The following is an 8,098-nucleotide window of genomic DNA, read 5'->3' as shown; positions in this document are numbered from 1 at the left end:
CCTCTTTGTCTGATTTTTATTCCACTTCACTCCCAAATGATCCTACACACAAAAAATAACTCAATTAAGCTCAAACATAGCACGAATCATTAACAGTTTCAAGTAACATAGGGCAAATAGCGATATAAATATAACATATTGGCCTTGCATCATTGACCAAATAGGTTATAAGTCTAAGTCAAAAGCAGAAATTTACATATAACTTATATACAACTTGTATATAATTTTATTTTGTACAAAATTCGATCAAAAAGCTACAATTTACATACAACTTATATACAATTATATTAGTTGTATATATTGTATATGTTATTTGTACATCTACTATATATAATATATACAATTTATTTATGACTTCTTCGTCGAGTTTTGATGTGTGGCTATAATTCCACAGTTCCTTACATTATGTGCCTTGCATTTTACATGCTTTAATAATAAATTACACTTTATTTGCGTATAATGGATTCTATTTTATGCGTAGGTGAATTAGAGATGAAAGTGGAGAAAAGGGGATATTTAAACGTTAAAGGTGTGCTCGAGAACAATGAAAAGGAGAGACCTGGTGAGGCCAGCCAAAGGCCAGTTTAACCAGGCTTTAGCCTGGTGAGGCCAGCCAAAAGGCCAGCTCAATCAGGCTTTAGCCTAGTGAGGCCAGCCAAAAGCCAGGCTGAACCAGGCGTTAGGCTAGCGACGCCAGGCCTGGGGCCAGGTCCAATCCGAGTTTTGGAGACTTAATTCATTTTCGGGTTTGACTAGGACTTGGCCTACACATTTAGGTTTTTTTATATACATATAAATAGACCTAAAAATACCACTTGGAGGTACTTTTTGCAACCGGAGGCAAGAATAGCTTGTGGAATCACCCATTGGGAGTTAGAATCAACGATTTCTACATCTTTTCATCTTTACTCTGTATTTTAATTATGCAAAATATTTGATATTGTTACTATGAGTATGAGTAGCTAAATTCCTAATCTAGGGTATTGATGGAACCTATTGAAGGATGATTTTCTTGTTACGTTAATATAAATTTGCCGTAGTATTTTCTCTATTTGTTCAACTATATTATTCATGAGGTTGATTGAAGGGCCCTCAATTAGCTGTACCTATTTAGTATGTATTACTCGGGAGAGAGTGCATATTTAGGTAGTTGTTGAACAACATCACTCCTAAACGTATATGAGGAATCAATACGGAGGTTTAAAGGTAGGATTAGGGATAACGAAACCTTAGTGCGATCTGAGTGAGCTGTACTTAATGCCAGCTAGCGTAATTCGGGAGAATATGCCTAGTAAATTGTGGTAATTACTCGGGAGAGAGTTACGATAGTTAGAGTGCTCATGGTCAATAAAGAAGACTTAGGCAAATTTGTAGAAAATGTAGCGAAAAAGATTCCGACAATAGGGGAAATCACAATCTTAAATCATTCCAATTCTTGTTTACAACCCGTTCATAGTTAGTTATTAATTATTACACTTCCATTACGTAATATTTAGTTAATAAAAACGCAAACTGTTACTTAAATATTTCTAAAGATTGATTGTGTGAATTTGTGCGAGTCTAGTAGTTGTGTTTGATAGGTTAATTCCCTGTGGGATTCGACTCCAGACTTATTAGCCAGAATATATTTGCAACGACCGCTTAGTCCTTTTTATAAGGTATAGTTGCGCCTGATCAAATTTTGGCGCCGTTACCGGGGAATTAACGGTGTTATTAATTGCAGCTAAAAGAAGTGCTAGAATTCTTAGTTAGTCAATTTTCTCCATTCTAAACCAAATACATTGAAATTTTAACGTTTGTAGTCTTGGGTTTTACAGGTGCATGCCTAGGAACTCCTCAAGAACTGGTGAATTGCTCGAAGCGTTATCAGATCCTGAGAAAGTTTTCAAGGCACTAAATCGTGCAAACAAGAAAAGCAAACAGCAACGAAACTCGACAGAACAAATCGAACCAAACATGGCTGACGGAATAGAAAATCCAATCAACAACAGAAACAATGAGAATGAACCAAACAATCGGGGTGTGGTGCCTCTTGTACCAGAAACAGCATTATATGATTGGGCACAGCCCACCACCGACAATCTGGCAACCGCAATTGCAGTCCCTCAGCTACAAGCAGAATCATTCCAAATCACAAATAACATGCTACATTTGTTGCAGAACAAGGGATTGTTCTCAGGGTCACACATTGAAGATCCTCGGCAGCACCTGAAGAATTTCCTGTCAATATGTTTAACGCAAAGGCAACCTAACGTAACACCAGACGCAATAAAGCTTTTATTGTTCCCATTCTCGCTAACAGGAGAAGCTCAAACTTGGCTTAATTCACTCCCCATAAATTCTATCACTACTTGGGAGGAATTAGTCAAGCAATTTTTGAACAAATTCTACCCACCAAATAAAACTGCCCAACAGATTAATGATATATTGAGCTACAGGCAGAGATCAACAGAATCACTACAAGAAACATGGGAGAGGTTCAAGGGCATGCTGGTTAAGTGTCCACATCATGGTATTCCATATCAGATGTTGGGGCAGAGATTCTACATGGGTATGGCTGACAGCTTAAAGGCCAATGTTGATGCTTCAGCAGGTGGAGCATTTCTGAGTAAAATGTTCACAAAATGCAAGATCCTACTTGATAAGATGGCACAAAACTCAAGATGGATGACAAGAGCCTCCATGATCACTCCGATAATTCACTTAGTGGCTTTGGACCCAAACAACTCTATAGCTGAGAATGTGGCCACTTTAATGACACAAATGAGTATCCTCACCAAAAAGACTGATGAATCAGGTCAGAAACAGCAGGTTCACATAGTTGACACAACTAATGGGGGAGTATGTACACTATGCATTAACCAACCATATGTTTGCTCGTGGAGTGCGGAAGGTGACAACCAGCAATATTAGGAAGATATGAATTATGTAGCCAACTATGGGGGACAGAGGCAAGGTGGTCAGAATTGGGATCAACATAATCAAAAATATAGACCAGCACAACAGCAGTACAATAACAACAATAATCCTGGAGCTATGTGACCACTGGGTCAAGTTGCGCCTTACCAAAGGCAACAGGGCTACATCCAGCAAAATCAGCAGTTGGCTTATCAACAACCTCAACAACAATAGATTATGAGACCAGATGATGGATTTACTAAACTTGAGGGAATGCTGGACAGCAACAACAAAATGCTACAACAATTGATTGGGTCCACGGGAAAAATGCAACAGAGGGTAGACTCGCATGAATCAGCGATAAAGGGTATTGAGATTCAATTAGGACAGATTTCTATGGCCCTAAACAATCGTCCCCAAGGGACGTTACCTGCAGATACACAAGTCAATCCAAAAGAACAGGGCCCGAAACAGCTTATGGCAGTGAGTCTACGAAATGGTAGAGACCTAGATCTGGAGCAAGAGATGCCTCGCAAAAGCTAGCCTACTGAAACACTTGTGCCAGTACCCATCGAGATAGATGACTCAATAGGGTTAACAGAGGTGACGGTACAACATGCGCCAGCTGAAACAAGCAAAGAAAAGAAGTCGCGAAGGAAACTGAGTCAGAGCAAGAGAAGGCAGCAGAAACAGTGCCAGAGCAGGTTGAAAATCAAATCACGGGAAAGAAGCGGCCTCCAGCACCCTTCCCCCAGAGATTGGCCAAATATCAAAAAGATGAGCAATATAAGAAATTCTTGGAGATGTTGAAGCAAATTCAGGTAAACATTCCATTGATTGACGCCTTAAAGGAAATGCTTGGTTATGCAAAAATGATGAAGGACTTGATGTCTCGTAAGTTCGACTTTCAAGACTTGGCCACGGTTACACTGACTCAGACATTTAGTGTTGTTGTGACAAGACTCATAGCTGAGAAGTTATCTGATCCAGGGAGTTTCACAATCCCATGCACAATAGGAAACTATGCGTTTGCTAAGGCACTTTGTGATTTGGGGTCCAGCATAAACTTGATTCCCTTGGCTATCTACAAAAGGTTAGGCATTGGACGAGCTAGACCCACGTCTATGTTATTACAATTGGCCGACCGGACAGTGAAAAGGCCCTCTGGTATCCTTGATGATGTATTAGTACAAGTGGGGAAGTTTGTTTTCCCAGCAGATTTTGTCATTTTAGACTGCCGGGTTGACGAGGAGATTCCTATAATTTTGAAAAGGCCATTCATGTCCACTGGGAGAGCCCTAATTGATTGTGAAACTAGAGAGCTAAAGATGAGACTGAACGATGAAGAGATAATATTTAATGTGCAAAAATGTATGCGGCGGCCCAGTGAATTTGCTAACTGCTCTCTGATAGAAGCTATGGATGTGATCTTGGAGGAGGAAGATGATACTCTGAACTCAAAAGACCCTCTAGATGCATGCCTCATGAACTTAGAAGAAATGAATGGTGAAAACTTGGCAGAGTTGGTTTTGGCCCTTGAAGGGCGAGAGTACTGGAAAAGAGAGCTCAAATTTAAGCCATTACACTTAGAAGAAAGAAAAATACCTTTAGCTAAGCTGTCAATTGAAGAGCCACCACAGTTGGAACTAAAACCGTTACCGTCTCACCTCAGGTACGCTTTCTTGGGACCTAAATCCACTTTACTTGTTATTATCTCATCCAGTTTGTTTGATGTGCAGGAAGAACATCTTTTGCAGGTGTTAATGGAATGCAAGACTGCAATTGGTTGGACCATTATAGATATTAAAAGGATCAGCCCGACATTTTGTATGCATAAGATTCTACTGGAAGATGGGAACAAACCTTCCAGAGAACATCAAAGAAGGCTAAACCCTAACATGAAAGAAGTGATCAAGTGGTTAGATGCGGGAATCATCTTCCCAATCTCTGACAGTAACTGGGTTAGCCCAGTTCAGTGTGTGCCAAAGAAGGGTGGAATGACTGTAGTGCCTAATGAGAATAATGAGTTGATCTCGACTCGTACAGTTACTGCTTGGCGAATTTGTATGGATTATAGAAAACTGAACACAGACACCCGGAAAGACCATTTTCCTTTACCATTCATTGACCAAGTGTTAGATAGACTGGCAGGGAGGTCTCACTTCTGCTTTTTGGATGGGTATTCGGGGTACAATCAGATTTCCATATCCCCTGAGGATAGAGAGAATACATCATTCACTTGTCTATATGGCATCTTTGCCTTTTGGAGAATGTTGTTTGGCCTATGCAATGCACCGGCCACCTTTCAGAGGTGTATGTTAGCCATTTTCACTGACATGGTTGAAGATATTATGGAAGTCTTTATGGATGATTTCTCTGTGGTGGGGGATTCGTTCGAAGACTGTCTGCACAATTTAAGAAGAGTGTTGAAAAGGTGTGTGGAGACAAATTTAGTGCTGAACTAGGAGAAGTGTCATTTTATGGTACAAGAAGGTATAGTGCTAGGGCATTGAGCGTCCAGTAAGGGTATTGAGGTTGACCATGCTAAGGTTGAGGTGACTGAGAAGTTGCTACTGCCCATTTCAGTTAAGGCAGTAAGAAGTTTCCTTGGGCACGCTGGTTCTACAGGCGATTTATAAAGGATTTCTCTAAAATTGCTAACCCCTTATGTAAACTCCTTGAAAAGGATCATTCTTTTGTGTTTTCTGATGACTGCATGTTAGCATTTGAGGAGCTGAAGAGGAGACTGGTGACTGCACCAATCATCATTACACCCAACTAGGAGGAATCATTTGAGCTCATATGTGATGCCAGTGACTATGCTATAGGAGCAGTCCTGGGGCAGCGGAAGAACAAACGGGTGCACCCAATTTACTATGCAAGCAGAACACTAAGCGGTGCACAACTCAATTATACCGTGACTGAGAAAATAATGTTGGTTGTGATGTTTGCATTCGACAAATTCATGTCTTATTTGATTGGTTCAAAAGTGATTGTTTATACTGACCATGCAACACTTAGGTACCTGATAGCAAAGAAGGAGTCAAAGCCACGCTTGATCCGTTGGGTTCTTTTGCTACAAGAATTTGATTTGGAGATCTGCGATAGAAAAGGGGCAGAGAACCAAGTGGCAGACCATCTTTCAAGGTTGGAGGGAGATGAAAAGAAAGTCGAGGTAGAAGATATAATTGAGACATTCCCAAATGAACAATTTCTAGAAGTGACATTGGAGGAAGCGCCATGGTATGCAGACATTGCAAACTACCTGGCAAGCGGTATTGTCCCCTATGATCTTTCATCTGTTCAAAAGAAAAAGTTCTTTCGTGACTGTCACATGTATTATTGGGATGAGCCTTACCTGTTCAGGATTTGTGTTGATAACATGATCCGGAGATGTATCCCCGAGATAGACCAATATTCTGTTTTGCAGGCTTGTCATGCATCACCATATGGTGGCCACTTCGGGGGAGTAAGGACCGCCACGAAAGTGCTGGAATCGGGCTTCTACTGGCCGACAGTGTTCAAAGATGCACACTTATGGGTGAAAGGTTGTGACGAATGCCAACGAACTGGGAATATTTCCCGCCGACATGAGATGCCTATGAACCCAATTCAAGAGGTAGAAGTGTTTGACGTGTGGGGAATCGATTTCATGGGGCCTTTCGTCAGCTCATATAGCAACAAATACATACTCATAGCTGTGGACTACGTGTCAAAATGGGTGGAGGTTGCAGCACTCCCGACAAATGATGCTAAGGGGGTAATTGGCTTTTTGAGAAAGAACATATTCACCCGATTTGGCACTCCAAGGGCGATAATCAGTGATGGAGGCACTCACTTCTGTAATCGAGCCTTCGCAAAGCTGTTAAAAAATTATGGTGTACGTCACAAAGTTGCCACCCCATATCATCCACAAACGAGTGGGCAAGTAGAAGTGTCGAACAGAGAGATAAAGAGTGTTTTGACAAAGACTCTGAATGCTACAAGAACGGATTGGGCAAGAAAGTTAGATGATGCACTCTAGGCCTATCGTACCGCTTTCAAAACTCTGATTGGTATGACACCATATAAATTGGTATTTGGGAAGGCATGTCACCTACCAGTGGAGTTGGAGCATAGAGCTTTATGGGCACTGCTGCAGTTAAATCTCGATATAGAAGCTGCGAGTACAAGTAGAGTCACAGAGCTGCACGAGCTTGATGAATTTCGTTACCACGCTTTTGAGAGCACAAGATTATACAAGGAGAGAATGAAAATAATGCACGATAAAAATATTCTTGAGCGGAGTTTTAAACCCGAAGATAATGTATTGCTATACAACTCAAGGTTGAGGTTATTCTCGGGTAAGTTAAAGTCACGATGGTCGGGACCATTTAGTGTGGTGGAGATTCACCCCACCGGAGCCATAGAGATTGCTGCATCAAATGACTCTCGCACGTTTAGAGTCAATGGGCACAGGTTAAAACATTATTTGGGCATGGAAGATGTGAAGGTAGTGTTGGTGACTCATTTGCTCGAGCCACCAAGGTTAAGTGAGCCTTAAGTGCAATTATCTGCGTCGTGCCGCGACGTTAAATCAGGCGCTCGTTGGGAGGCAACCCAATTCGTAGTTGATTTTTAGTGTAGTTAGAATTTTTCTTTTTTTATTTTTTTAGGTACTAACAAGTTTGCATGCGAGTTTGGGCAAGTCGAGCAGGGTTTCAGCATCACCTGACATACACCAGGTGCTGGGGCAAGCGACGCCAGGATAAAACCGGCCAAAGCTGGCGTTGGGGATGGCGACGCCCGGCTAACGCCAGGTTTTGCTTGGCCTTAGGCTGGCGACTCTTAATGTAATTATGCTTAAAGAAATATGGGGTAATATAAATTAAAGTGAAGGTGGAATGTTTGGTTTGGCATAAGTATGGGATGTGTGTTAAAGTATATGTATTAAAGTGCTTAAGGGAGGTGTAGTCACTCATATCCAAATGTATCCTACCCGACCCGCAACCTACATTACAATCAATGAAAGTCTTACTTGATCTTAGACTGAATGAACTCGATTAGTAGAGTATTATACTACGGGAAGCCTATGGTGCATCATTTGTGGCATATGAATGTTATTTCTGAGAACGAGTGAATTTTGTCTATCTTGAGTTCCTATGTTCTTAAAAATCATTGTGTGTGGAACTAAGCTCTTTGATTGGGTGAGGGCACATGA

The sequence above is a fragment of the Nicotiana tabacum genome, chromosome 12 (assembly GCF_000715075.1).
Source record: "Nicotiana tabacum cultivar K326 chromosome 12, ASM71507v2, whole genome shotgun sequence".
Classification (NCBI taxonomy): domain Eukaryota; kingdom Viridiplantae; phylum Streptophyta; class Magnoliopsida; order Solanales; family Solanaceae; genus Nicotiana; species Nicotiana tabacum.
The sequence above is the reverse complement of the archived record's forward strand: the minus strand, read 5'-3'. Positions refer to the sequence as shown.